Below are 12,500 nucleotides of genomic sequence, written 5' to 3' on the forward strand. Positions count from 1 at the left end.
TGATCAGAATAAAAAACGCTCACGCTAATACACAAGCACCCGTGTCTCGCCAAAGCTGACAAATAAACAGACGGACAAGCCGCACTGCACGTGTGAACAGGGGAATGAGCGAGCGAGCGGGGATAGGGCGCCTCCTGCGCTTAAAAGCTTACAGCACCTGGTATTCCCAGGCGGTCTCCCATCCAAGTACTAACCAGGCCCATCCCTGTTTAGCTTCCGAGATCAGACGAGATCAGGCGTGCTCAAGGGGGTGTGGCCGTAAGCGAGAGCAAGGCTCGCTGGCACCCTTCTTATTGAGAGGACAGCTCCGTCACCTCTTTTACGACGCTGCTTTTTTTCCCTTGCGTTTTTCTCTTCTTCCCACGTTCTCTCTCTTCACTGCCTTCGTCCCCGCTCTATTTCACTTCAGCCTTTCACTCTTGCTTCCTTCCAATGAGGACGGAGCTGCGGGAGAAAGGGCGCTATAGAGGATCGCTGTGGAGAGCTGCTGCTGTGCTTTGACATCTGAGCTCTGTGGAAAACGATCTCAATACAATTCTGAAAAACGCGACTCTCCGAACGCCAGCCGAACAAGTCTCCACAGCCGAAGCGCTGTGTCTCTTTTCAGCTGGCGATAAACCTTTCCTCGATCCTTTGCGGACTTGTAAAACTGTTCCTGATCAGAATAAAAAACGCTCACGCTAATACACAAGCACCCGTGTCTCGCCAAAGCTGACAAATAAACAGACGGACAAGCCGCACTGCACGTGTGAACAGGGGAATGAGCGAGCGAGCGGGGATAGGGCGCCTCCTGCGCTTAAAAGCTTACAGCACCTGGTATTCCCAGACGGTCTCCCATCCAAGTACTAACCAGGCCCATCCCTGTTTAGCTTCCAAGATCAGATGAGATCAGGCGTGGTCAAGGGGGTGTGGCCGTAAGCGAGAGCAAGGCTCGCTGGCACCCTTCTTATTGAGAGGACAGCTCCGTCACCTCTTTTACGACGCTGCTTTTTTTCCCTTGCGTTTTTCTCTTCTTCCCACGTTCTCTCTCTTCACTGCCTTCGTCCCCGCTCTATTTCACTTCAGCCTTTCACTTTTGCTTCCTTCCAATGAGGACGGAGCTGCGGGAGAAAGGGCGCTATAGAGGATCGCTGTGGAGAGCTGCTGCTGTGCTTTGACATCTGAGCTCTGTGGAAAACGATCTCAATACAATTCTGAAAAACGCGACTCTCCGAACGCCAGCCGAACAAGTCTCCACAGCCGAAGCGCTGTGTCTCTTTTCAGCTGGCGATAAACCTTTCCTCGATCCTTTGCGGACTTGTAAAACTGTTCCTGATCAGAATAAAAAACGCTCACGCTAATACACAAGCACCCGTGTCTCGCCAAAGCTGACAAATAGACGGACAAGCCGCACTGCACGTGTGAACAGGGGAATGAGCGAGCGAGCGGGGATAGGGCGCCTCCTGCGCTTAAAAGCTTACAGCACCTGGTATTCCCAGGCGGTCTCCCATCCAAGTACTAACCAGGCCCATCCCTGTTTAGCTTCCGAGATCAGACGAGATCAGGCGTGCTCAAGGGGGTGTGGCCATAAGCGAGAGCAAGGCTCGCTGGCACCCTTCTTATTGAGAGGACAGCTCCGTCACCTCTTTTACGACGCTGCTTTTTTTCCTTTGCGTTTTTCTCTTCTTCCCACGTTCTCTCTCTTCACTGCCTTCGTCCCCGCTCTATTTCACTTCAGCCTTTCACTCTTGCTTCCTTCCAATGAGGACGGAGCTGCGGGAGAAAGGGCGCTATAGAGGATCGCTGTGGAGAGCTGCTGCTGTGCTTTGACATCTGAGCTCTGTGGAAAACGAACTCAATACAATTCTGAAAAACGCGACTCTCCGAACGCCAGCCGAACAAGTCTCCACAGCCGAAGCGCTGTGTCTCTTTTCAGCTGGCGATAAACCTTTCCTCGATCCTTTGCGGACTTGTAAAACTGTTCCTGATCAGAATAAAAAACGCTCACGCTAATACACAAGCACCCGTGTCTCGCCAAAGCTGACAAATAAACAGACGGACAAGCCGCACTGCACGTGTGAACAGGGGAATGAGCGAGCGAGCGGGGATAGGGCGCCTCCTGCGCTTAAAAGCTTACAGCACCTGGTATTCCCAGGCGGTCTCCCATCCAAGTACTAACCAGGCCCATCCCTGTTTAGCTTCCGAGATCAGACGAGATCAGGCGTGCTCAAGGTGGTGTGGCCGTAAGCAAGAGCAAGGCTCGCTGGCACCCTTCTTATTGAGAGGACAGCTCCGTCACCTCTTTTACGACGCTGCTTTTTTTCCCTTGCGTTTTTCTCTTCTTCCCACGTTCTCTCTCTTCACTGCCTTCGTCCCCGCTCTATTTCACTTCAGCCTTTCACTCTTGCTTCCTTCCAAAGAGGACGGAGCTGCGGGAGAAAGGGCGCTATAGAGGATCGCTGTGGAGAGCTGCTGCTGTGCTTTGACATCTGAGCTCTGTGGAAAACGATCTCAATACAATTCTGAAAAACGCGACTCTCCGAACGCCAGCCGAACAAGTCTCCACAGCCGAAGCGCTGTGTCTCTTTTCAGCTGGCGATAAACCTTTCCTCGATCCTTTGCGGACTTGTAAAACTGTTCCTGATCAGAATAAAAAACGCTCACGCTAATACACAAGCACCCGTGTCTCGCCAAAGCTGACAAATAAACAGACGGACAAGCCGCACTGCACGTGTGAACAGGGGAATGAGCGAGCGAGCGGGGATAGGGCGCCTCCTGCGCTTAAAAGCTTACAGCACCTGGTATTCCCAGGCGGTCTCCCATCCAAGTACTAACCAGGCCCATCCCTGTTTAGCTTCCAAGATCAGATGAGATCAGGCGTGGTCAAGGGGGTGTGGCCGTAAGCGAGAGCAAGGCTCGCTGGCACCCTTCTTATTGAGAGGACAGCTCCGTCACATCTTTTACGACGCTGCTTTTTTTCCCTTGCGTTTTTCTCTTCTTCCCACGTTCTCTCTCTTCACTGCCTTCGTCCCCGCTCTATTTCACTTCAGCCTTTCACTTTTGCTTCCTTCCAATGAGGACGGAGCTGCGGGAGAAAGGGCGCTATAGAGGATCGCTGTGGAGAGCTGCTGCTGTGCTTTGACATCTGAGCTCTGTGGAAAACGATCTCAATACAATTCTGAAAAACGCGACTCTCCGAACGCCAGCCGAACAAGTCTCCACAGCCGAAGCGCTGTGTCTCTTTTCAGCTGGCGATAAACCTTTCCTCGATCCTTTGCGGACTTGTAAAACTGTTCCTGATCAGAATAAAAAACGCTCACGCTAATACACAAGCACCCGTGTCTCGCCAAAGCTGAGAAATAAACAGACGGACAAGCCGCACTGCACGTGTGAACAGGGGAATGAGCGAGCGAGCGGGGATAGGGCGCCTCCTGCGCTTAAAAGCTTACAGCACCTGGTATTCCCAGGCGGTCTCCCATCCAAGTACTAACCAGGCCCATCCCTGTTTAGCTTCCGAGATCAGACGAGATCAGGCGTGTTCAAGGGGGTGTGGCCGTAAGCAAGAGCAAGGCTCGCTGGCACCCTTCTTATTGAGAGGACAGCTCCGTCACCTCTTTTATGACGCTGCTCTTTTTCCCTTGCGTTTTTCTCTTCTTCCCACGTTCTCTCTCTTCACTGCCTTCGTCCCCGCTCTATTTCACTTCAGCCTTTCACTCTTGCTTCCTTCCAATGAGGACGGAGCTGCGGGAGAAAGGGCGCTATAGAGGATCGCTGTGGAGAGCTGCTGCTGTGCTTTGACATCTGAGCTCTGTGGAAAACGATCTCAATACAATTCTGAAAAACGCGACTCTCCGAACGCCAGCCGAACAAGTCTCCACAGCCGAAGCGCTGTGTCTCTTTTCAGCTGGCGATAAACCTTTCCTCGATCCTTTGCGGACTTGTAAAACTGTTCCTGATCAGAATAAAAAACGCTCACGCTAATACACAAGCACCCGTGTCTCGCCAAAGCTGACAAATAGACGGACAAGCCGCACTGCACGTGTGAACAGGGGAATGAGCGAGCGAGCGGGGATAGGGCGCCTCCTGCGCTTAAAAGCTTACAGCACCTGGTATTCCCAGGCGGTCTCCCATCCAAGTACTAACCAGGCCCATCCCTGTTTAGCTTCCGAGATCAGACGAGATCAGGCGTGCTCAAGGGGGTGTGGCCATAAGCGAGAGCAAGGCTCGCTGGCACCCTTCTTATTGAGAGGACAGCTCCGTCACCTCTTTTACGACGCTGCTTTTTTTCCTTTGCGTTTTTCTCTTCTTCCCACGTTCTCTCTCTTCACTGCCTTCGTCCCCGCTCTATTTCACTTCAGCCTTTCACTCTTGCTTCCTTCCAATGAGGACGGAGCTGCGGGAGAAAGGGCGCTATAGAGGATCGCTGTGGAGAGCTGCTGCTGTGCTTTGACATCTGAGCTCTGTGGAAAACGAACTCAATACAATTCTGAAAAACGCGACTCTCCGAACGCCAGCCGAACAAGTCTCCACAGCCGAAGCGCTGTGTCTCTTTTCAGCTGGCGATAAACCTTTCCTCGATCCTTTGCGGACTTGTAAAACTGTTCCTGATCAGAATAAAAAACGCTCACGCTAATACACAAGCACCCGTGTCTCGCCAAAGCTGACAAATAAACAGACGGACAAGCCGCACTGCACGTGTGAACAGGGGAATGAGCGAGCGAGCGGGGATAGGGCGCCTCCTGCGCTTAAAAGCTTACAGCACCTGGTATTCCCAGGCGGTCTCCCATCCAAGTACTAACCAGGCTCATCCCTGTTTAGCTTCCGAGATCAGACGAGATCAGGCGTGCTCAAGGGGGTGTGGCCGTAAGCGAGAGCAAAGCTCGCTGGCACCCTTCTTATTGAGAGGACAGCTCCGTCACCTCTTTTACGACGCTGCTTTTTTTCCCTTGCGTTTTTCTCTTCTTCCCACGTTCTCTCTCTTCACTGCCTTCGTCCCCGCTCTATTTCACTTCAGCCTTTCACTTTTGCTTCCTTCCAATGAGGACGGAGCTGCGGGAGAAAGGGCGCTATAGAGGATCGCTGTGGAGAGCTGCTGCTGTGCTTTGACATCTGAGCTCTGTGGAAAACGATCTCAATACAATTCTGAAAAACGCGACTCTCCGAACGCCAGCCGAACAAGTCTCCACATCCGAAGCGCTGTGTCTCTTTTCAGCTGGCGATAAACCTTTCCTCGATTCTTTGCGGACTTGTTAAACTGTTCCTGATCAGAATAAAAAACGCTCACGCTAATACACAAGCACCCGTGTCTCGCCAAAGCTGACAAATAAACAGACGGACAAGCCGCACTGCACGTGTGAACAGGGGAATGAGCGAGCGAGCGGGGGTAGGGCGCCTCCTGCGCTTAAAAGCTTACAGCACCTGGTATTCCCAGGCGGTCTCCCATCCAAGTACTAACCAGGCTCATCCCTGTTTAGCTTCCGAGATCAGACGAGAACAGGCGTGCTCAAGGGGGTGTGGCCGTAAACGAGAGCAAGGCTCGCTGGCACCCTTCTTATTGAGAGGACAGCTCCGTCACCTCTTTTACGACGCTGCTTTTTTTCCCTTGCGTTTTTCTCTTCTTCCCACGTTCTCTCTCTTCACTGCCTTCGTCCCCGCTCTATTTCACTTCAGCCTTTCACTCTTGCTTCCTTCCAATGAGGACGGAGCTGCGGGAGAAAGGGCGCTATAGAGGATCGCTGTGGAGAGCTGCTGCTGTGCTTTGACATCTGAGCTCTGTGGAAAACGAACTCAATACAATTCTGAAAAACGCGACTCTCCGAACGCCAGCCGAACAAGTCTCCACAGCCGATGCGCTGTGTCTCTTTTCAGCTGGCGATAAACCTTTCCTCGATCCTTTGCGGACTTGTAAAACTGTTCCTGATCAGAATAAAAAACGCTCACGCTAATACACAAGCACCCGTGTCTCGCCAAAGCTGAGAAATAAACAGACGGACAAGCCGCACTGCACGTGTGAACAGGGGAATGAGCGAGCGAGCGGGGATAGGGCGCCTCCTGCGCTTAAAAGCTTACAGCACCTGGTATTCCCAGGCGGTCTCCCATCCAAGTACTAACCAGGCCCATCCCTGTTTAGCTTCCGAGATCAGACGAGATCAGGCGTGCTCAAGGGGGTGTGGCCGTAAGCAAGAGCAACGCTCGCTGGCACCCTTCTTATTGAGAGGACAGCTCCGTCACCTCTTTTACGACGCTGCTTTTTTTCTCTTGCGTTTTTCTCTTCTTCCCACGTTCTCTCTCTTCACTGCCTTCGTCCCCGCTCTATTTCACTTCAGCCTTTCACTCTTGCTTCCTTCCAATGACGACGGAGCTGCGGGAGAAAGGGCGCTATAGAGGATCGCTGTGGAGAGCTGCTGCTGTGCTTTGACATCTGAGCTCTGTGGAAAACGATCTCAATACAATTCTGAAAAACGCGACTCTCCGAACGCCAGCCGAACAAGTCTCCACAGCCGAAGCGCTGTGTCTCTTTTCAGCTGGCGATAAACCTTTCCTCGATCCTTTGCGGACTTGTAAAACTGTTCCTGATCAGAATAAAAAACGCTCACACTAATACACAAGCACCCGTGTCTCGCCAATGCTGAGAAATAAACAGACGGACAAGCCGCACTGCACGTGTGAACAGGGGAATGAGCGAGCGAGCGGGGATAGGGCGCCTCCTGCGCTTAAAAGCTTACAGCACCTGGTATTCCCAGGCGGTCTCCCATCCAAGTACTAACCAGGCCCATCTCTGTTTAGCTTCCAAGATCAGATGAGATCAGGCGTGCTCAAGGGGGTGTGGCCGTAAGCAAGAGCAAGGCTCGCTGGCACCCTTCTTATTGAGAGGACAGCTCCGTCACCTCTTTTACGACGCTGCTTTTTTTCTCTTGCGTTTTTCTCTTCTTCCCACGTTCTCTCTCTTCACTGCCTTCGTCCCCGCTTTATTTCACTTCAGCCTTTCACTTTTGCTTCCTTCCAATGAGGACGGAGCTGCGGGAGAAAGGGCGCTATAGAGGATCGCTGTGGAGAGCTGCTGCTGTGCTTTGACATCTGAGCTCTGTGGAAAACGATCTCAATACAATTCTGAAAAACGCGACTCTCCGAACGCCAGCCGAACAAGTCTCCACAGCCGAAGTGCTGTGTCTCTTTTCAGCTGGCGATAAACCTTTCCTCGATCCTTTGCGGACTTGTAAAACTGTTCCTGATCAGAATAAAAAACGCTCACGCTAATACACAAGCACCCGTGTCTCGCCAAAGCTGACAAATAAACAGACGGACAAGCCGCACTGCACGTGTGAACAGGGGAATGAGCGAGCGAGCGGGGATAGGGCGCCTCCTGCGCTTAAAAGCTTACAGCACCTGGTATTCCCAGGCGGTCTCCCATCCAAGTACTAACCAGGCCCATCCCTGTTTAGCTTCCGAGATCAGACGAGATCAGGCGTGTTCAAGGGGGTGTGGCCGTAAGCGAGAGCAAGGCTCGCTGGCACCCTTCTTATTGAGAGGACAGCTCCGTCACCTCTTTTATGACGCTGCTCTTTTTCCCTTGCGTTTTTCTCTTCTTCCCACGTTCTCTCTCTTCACTGCCTTCGTCCCCGCTCTATTTCACTTCAGCCTTTCACTCTTGCTTCCTTCCAATGAGGACGGAGCTGCGGGAGAAAGGGCGCTATAGAGGATCGCTGTGGAGAGCTGCTGCTGTGCTTTGACATCTGAGCTCTGTGGAAAACGATCTCAATACAATTCTGAAAAACGCGACTCTCCGAACGCCAGCCGAACAAGTCTCCAAAGCCGATGCGCTGTGTCTCTTTTCAGCTGGCGATAAACCTTTCCTCGATTCTTTGCGGACTTGTTAAACTGTTCCTGATCAGAATAAAAAACGCTCACGCTAATACACAAGCACCCGTGTCTCGTCAAAGCTGACAAATAAACAGACGGACAAGCCGCACTGCACGTGTGAACAGGGGAATGAGCGAGCGAGCGGGGATAGGGCGCCTCCTGCGCTTAAAAGCTTACAGCACCTGGTATTCCCAGGCGGTCTCCCATCCAAGTACTAACCAGGCCCATCCCTGTTCAGCTTCCGAGATCAGACGAGATCAGGCGTGCTCAAGGGGGTGTGGCCGTAAGCGAGAGCAAGGCTCGCTGGCACCCTTCTTATTGAGAGGACAGCTCCGTCACCTCTTTTACGACGCTGCTTTTTTTCCCTTGCGTTTTTCTCTTCTTCCCACGTTCTCTCTCTTCACTGCCTTCGTCCCCGGTCTATTTCACTTCAGCCTTTCACTCTTGCTTCCTTCCAAAGAGGACGGAGCTGCGGGAGAAAGGGCGCTATAGAGGATCGCTGTGGAGAGCTGCTGCTGTGCTTTGACATCTGAGCTCTGTGGAAAACGATCTCAATACAATTCTGAAAAACGCGACTCTCCGAACGCTAGCCGAACAAGTCTCCACAGCCGAAGCGCTGTGTCTCTTTTCAGCTGGCGATAAACCTTTCCTCGATTCTTTGCGGACTTGTTAAACTGTTCCTGATCAGAATAAAAAACGCTCACGCTAATACACAAGCACCCGTGTCTCGCCAAAGCTGACAAATAAACAGACGGACAAGCCGCACTGCACGTGTGAACAGGGGAATGAGCGAGCGAGCGGGGATAGGGCGCCTCCTGCGCTTAAAAGCTTACAGCACCTGGTATTCCCAGGCGGTCTCCCATCCAAGTACTAACCAGGCCCATCCCTGTTCAGCTTCCGAGATCAGACGAGATCAGGCGTGCTCAAGGGGGTGTGGCCGTAAGTGAGAGCAAGGATCGCTGGCACCCTTCTTATTGAGAGGACAGCTCCGTCACCTCTTTTACGACGCTGCTTATTTTCCCTTGCGTTTTTCTCTTCTTCCCACGTTCTCTCTCTTCACTGCATTCGTCCCCGCTCTATTTCACTTCAGCCTTTCACTCTTGCTTCCTTCCAATGAGGACGGAGCTGCGGGAGAAAGGGCGCTATAGAGGATCGCTGTGGAGAGCTGCTGCTGTGCTTTGACATCTGAGCTCTGTGGAAAACGATCTCAATACAATTCTGAAAAACGCGACTCTCCAAACGCCAGCCGAACAAGTCTCCACAGCCGAAGCGCTGTGTCTCTTTTCAGCTGGCGATAAACCTTTCCTCGATCCTTTGCGGACTTGTAAAACTGTTCCTGATCAGAATAAAAAACGCTCACGCTAATACACAAGCACCCGTGTCTCCCCAAAGCTGACAAATAAACAGACGGACAAGCCGCACTGCACGTGTGAACAGGGGAATGAGCGAGCGAGCAGGGATAGGGCGCCTCCTGCGCTTAAAAGCTTACAGCACCTGGTATTCCCAGGCGGTCTCCCATCCAAGTACTAACCAGGCCCATCCCTGTTTAGCTTCCGAGATCAGACGAGATCAGGCGTGCTCAAGGGGGTGTGGCCGTAAGCTAGAGCAAGGCTCGCTGGCACCCTTCTTATTGAGAGGACAGCTCCGTCACCTCTTTTACGACGCTGCTTTTTTTCCCTTGCGTTTTTCTCTTCTTCCCACGTTCTCTCTCTTCACTGCCTTCGTCCCCGCTCTATTTCACTTCAGCCTTTCACTCTTGCTTCCTTCCAAAGAGGACGGAGCTGCGGGAGAAAGGGCGCTATAGAGGATCGCTGTGGAGAGCTGCTGCTGTGCTTTGACATCTGAGCTCTGTGGAAAACGATCTCAATACAATTCTGAAAAACGCGACTCTCCGAACGCCAGCCGAACAAGTCTCCACAGCCGAAGCGCTGTGTCTCTTTTCAGCTGGCGATAAACCTTTCCTCGATCCTTTGCGGACTTGTAAAACTGTTCCTGATCAGAATAAAAAACGCTCACGCTAATACAAAAGCACCCGTGTCTCGCCAAAGCTGACAAATAAACAGACGGACAAGCCGCACTGCACGTGTGAACAGGGGAATGAGCGAGCGAGCAGGGATAGGGCGCCTCCTGCGCTTAAAAGCTTACAGCACCTGGTATTCCCAGGCGGTCTCCCAGCCAAGTACTAACCAGGCCCATCCCTGTTTAGCTTCAGAGATCAGACGAGATCAGGCGTGCTCAAGGGGGTGTGGCCATAAGCGAGAGCAAGGCTCGCTGGCACCCTTCTTATTGAGAGGACAGCTCCGTCACCTCTTTTACGACGCTGCTTTTTTTCCCTTGCGTTTTTCTCTTCTTCCCACGTTCTCTCTCTTCACTGCCTTCGTCCCCGCTCTATTTCACTTCAGCCTTTCACTCTTGCTTCCTTCCAATGAGGACGAAGCTGCGGGAGAAAGGGCGCTATAGAGGATCGCTGTGGAGAGCTGCTGCTGTGCTTTGACATCTGAGCTCTGTGGAAAACGATCTCAATACAATTCTGAAAAACGCGACTCTCCGAACGCCAGCCGAACAAGTCTCCACAGCCGAAGCGCTGTGTCTCTTTTCAGCTGGCGATAAACCTTTCTTCGATCCTTTGCGGACTTGTAAAACTGTTCCTGATCAGAATAAAAAACGCTCACGCTAATACACAAGCACCCGTGTCTCGCCAAAGCTGAGAAATAAACAGACGGACAAGCCGCACTGCACGTGTGAACAGGGGAATGAGCGAGCGAGCGGGGATAGGGCGCCTTCTGCGCTTAAAAGCTTACAGCACCTGGTATTCCCAGGCGGTCTCCCATCCAAGTACTAACCAGGCCCATCCCTGTTTAGCTTCCGAGATCAGACGAGATCAGGCGTGCTCAAGGGGGTGTGGCCGTAAGCAAGAGCAAGGCTCGCTGGCACCCTTCTTATTGAGAGGACAGCTCTGTCACCTCTTTTACGACGCTGCATTTTTTCCCTTGCGTTTTTCTCTTCTTCCCACGTTCTCTCTCTTCACTGCCTTCGTCCCCGCTCTATTTCACTTCAGCCTTTCACTCTTGCTTCCTTCCAATGAGGACGGAGCTGCGGGAGAAAGGGCGCTATAGAGGATCGCTGTGGAGAGCTGCTGCTGTGCTTTGACATCTGAGCTCTGTGGAAAACGATCTCAATACAATTCTGAAAAACGCGACTCTCCGAACGCCAGCCGAACAAGTCTCCACAGCCGAAGCGCTGTGTCTCTTTTCAGCTGGCGATAAACCTTTCCTCGATCCTTTGCGGACTTGTAAAACTGTTCCTGATCAGAATAAAAAACGCTCACGCTAATACACAAGCACCCGTGTCTCGCCAAAGCTGACAAATAAACAGACGGACAAGCCGCACTGCACGTGTGAACAGGGGAATGAGCGAGCGAGCGGGGATAGGGCGCCTCCTGCGCTTAAAAGCTTACAGCACCTGGTATTCCCAGGCGGTCTCCCATCCAAGTACTAACCAGGCCCATCCCTGTTTAGCTTCCGAGATCAGACGAGATCAGGCGTGCTCAAGGGGGTGTGGCCGTAAGCGAGAGCAAGGCTCGCTGGCACCCTTCTTATTGAGAGGACAGCTCCGTCACCTCTTTTACGACGCTGCTTTTTTTCCCTTGCGTTTTTCTCTTCTTCCCACGTTCTCTCTCTTCACTGCCTTCGTCCCCGCTCTATTTCACTTCAGCCTTTCACTCTTGCTTCCTTCCAATGAGGACGGAGCTGCGGGAGAAAGGGCGCTATAGAGGATCGCTGTGGAGAGCTGCTGCTGTGCTTTGACATCTGAGCTCTGTGGAAAACGATCTCAATACAATTCTGAAAAACGCGACTCTCCGAACGCCAGCCGAACAAGTCTCCACAGCCGAAGCGCTGTGTCTCTTTTCAGCTGGCGATAAACCTTTCCTCGATCCTTTGCGGACTTGTTAAACTGTTCCTGATCAGAATAAAAAACGCTCACGCTAATACACAAGCACCCGTGTCTCGCCAAAGCTGACAAATAAACAGACGGACAAGCCGCACTGCACGTGTGAACAGGGGAATGAGCCAGCGAGCGGGGATAGGGCGCCTCCTGCGCTTAAAAGCTTACAGCACCTGGTATTCCCAGGCGGTCTCCCATCCAAGTACTAACCAGGCCCATCCCTGTTTAGCTTCCGAGATCAGACGAGATCAGGCGTGCTCAAGGGGGTGTGGCCGTAAGCGAGAGCAAGGCTCGCTGGCACCCTTCTTATTGAGAGGACAGCTCCGTCACCTCTTTTACGACGCTGCTTTTTTCCCTTGCGTTTTTCTCTTCTTTCCACGTTCTCTCTCTTCACTGCCTTCGTCCCCGCTCTATTTCACTTCAACCTTTCACTCTTGCTTCCTTCCAATGAGGACGGAGCTGCGGGAGAAAGGGCGCTATAGAGGATCGCTGTGGAGAGCTGCTGCTGTGCTTTGACATCTGAGCTCTGTGGAAAACGATCTCAATACAATTCTGAAAAACGCGACTCTCCGAACACCAGCCGAACAAGTCTCCACAGCCGAAGCGCTGTGTCTCTTTTCAGCTGGCGATAAACCTTTCCTCGATCCTTTGCGGACTTGTAAAACTGTTCCTGATCAGAATAAAAAACGCTCACGCTAATACACAAGCACCCGTGT

The 12,500-nt window shown here is 52.3% G+C and overlaps 17 non-coding genes and 3 pseudogenes across 17 annotated transcripts; all 20 read right to left on the bottom strand.

The window, feature by feature from the left end:
• Positions 1-12,500, bottom strand: part of LOC138242338 (zinc finger protein 850-like) — a 1,462,105-nt pseudogene that overhangs the window by 262,044 nt on the left and 1,187,561 nt on the right.
• On the bottom strand, positions 146-264 carry LOC138244565 (5S ribosomal RNA). Its single transcript, XR_011193180.1, has one exon. It is a non-coding gene; the product is annotated as a 5S ribosomal RNA (ribosomal RNA).
• Positions 802-920, bottom strand: LOC138216400 (5S ribosomal RNA). The gene has a single exon (XR_011180112.1). It is a non-coding gene; the product is annotated as a 5S ribosomal RNA (ribosomal RNA).
• Positions 1,454-1,572, bottom strand: LOC138245312 (5S ribosomal RNA). Its single transcript, XR_011193922.1, has one exon. It is a non-coding gene; the product is annotated as a 5S ribosomal RNA (ribosomal RNA).
• On the bottom strand, positions 2,110-2,228 carry LOC138244741 (5S ribosomal RNA). The gene has a single exon (XR_011193356.1). It is a non-coding gene; the product is annotated as a 5S ribosomal RNA (ribosomal RNA).
• Positions 2,766-2,884, bottom strand: LOC138245459 (5S ribosomal RNA). Its single transcript, XR_011194069.1, has one exon. It is a non-coding gene; the product is annotated as a 5S ribosomal RNA (ribosomal RNA).
• On the bottom strand, positions 3,422-3,540 carry LOC138243950 (5S ribosomal RNA). The gene has a single exon (XR_011192564.1). It is a non-coding gene; the product is annotated as a 5S ribosomal RNA (ribosomal RNA).
• On the bottom strand, positions 4,074-4,192 carry LOC138245313 (5S ribosomal RNA). Its single transcript, XR_011193923.1, has one exon. It is a non-coding gene; the product is annotated as a 5S ribosomal RNA (ribosomal RNA).
• LOC138217169 (5S ribosomal RNA) lies at positions 4,730-4,848 on the bottom strand. Its single transcript, XR_011180881.1, has one exon. It is a non-coding gene; the product is annotated as a 5S ribosomal RNA (ribosomal RNA).
• LOC138218537 (5S ribosomal RNA) lies at positions 5,386-5,504 on the bottom strand (annotated as a pseudogene).
• On the bottom strand, positions 6,042-6,160 carry LOC138244566 (5S ribosomal RNA). The gene has a single exon (XR_011193181.1). It is a non-coding gene; the product is annotated as a 5S ribosomal RNA (ribosomal RNA).
• On the bottom strand, positions 6,698-6,816 carry LOC138217602 (5S ribosomal RNA). The gene has a single exon (XR_011181314.1). It is a non-coding gene; the product is annotated as a 5S ribosomal RNA (ribosomal RNA).
• LOC138243961 (5S ribosomal RNA) lies at positions 7,354-7,472 on the bottom strand. Its single transcript, XR_011192575.1, has one exon. It is a non-coding gene; the product is annotated as a 5S ribosomal RNA (ribosomal RNA).
• On the bottom strand, positions 8,010-8,128 carry LOC138217250 (5S ribosomal RNA). The gene has a single exon (XR_011180962.1). It is a non-coding gene; the product is annotated as a 5S ribosomal RNA (ribosomal RNA).
• LOC138218006 (5S ribosomal RNA) lies at positions 8,666-8,784 on the bottom strand (annotated as a pseudogene).
• On the bottom strand, positions 9,322-9,440 carry LOC138244567 (5S ribosomal RNA). Its single transcript, XR_011193182.1, has one exon. It is a non-coding gene; the product is annotated as a 5S ribosomal RNA (ribosomal RNA).
• On the bottom strand, positions 9,978-10,096 carry LOC138217066 (5S ribosomal RNA). The gene has a single exon (XR_011180779.1). It is a non-coding gene; the product is annotated as a 5S ribosomal RNA (ribosomal RNA).
• LOC138244568 (5S ribosomal RNA) lies at positions 10,634-10,752 on the bottom strand. The gene has a single exon (XR_011193183.1). It is a non-coding gene; the product is annotated as a 5S ribosomal RNA (ribosomal RNA).
• Positions 11,290-11,408, bottom strand: LOC138244569 (5S ribosomal RNA). Its single transcript, XR_011193184.1, has one exon. It is a non-coding gene; the product is annotated as a 5S ribosomal RNA (ribosomal RNA).
• LOC138244570 (5S ribosomal RNA) lies at positions 11,946-12,064 on the bottom strand. Its single transcript, XR_011193185.1, has one exon. It is a non-coding gene; the product is annotated as a 5S ribosomal RNA (ribosomal RNA).

Source organism: Lepisosteus oculatus, chromosome 14, assembly GCF_040954835.1.
Source record: "Lepisosteus oculatus isolate fLepOcu1 chromosome 14, fLepOcu1.hap2, whole genome shotgun sequence".
NCBI lineage: Eukaryota > Metazoa > Chordata > Actinopteri > Semionotiformes > Lepisosteidae > Lepisosteus > Lepisosteus oculatus.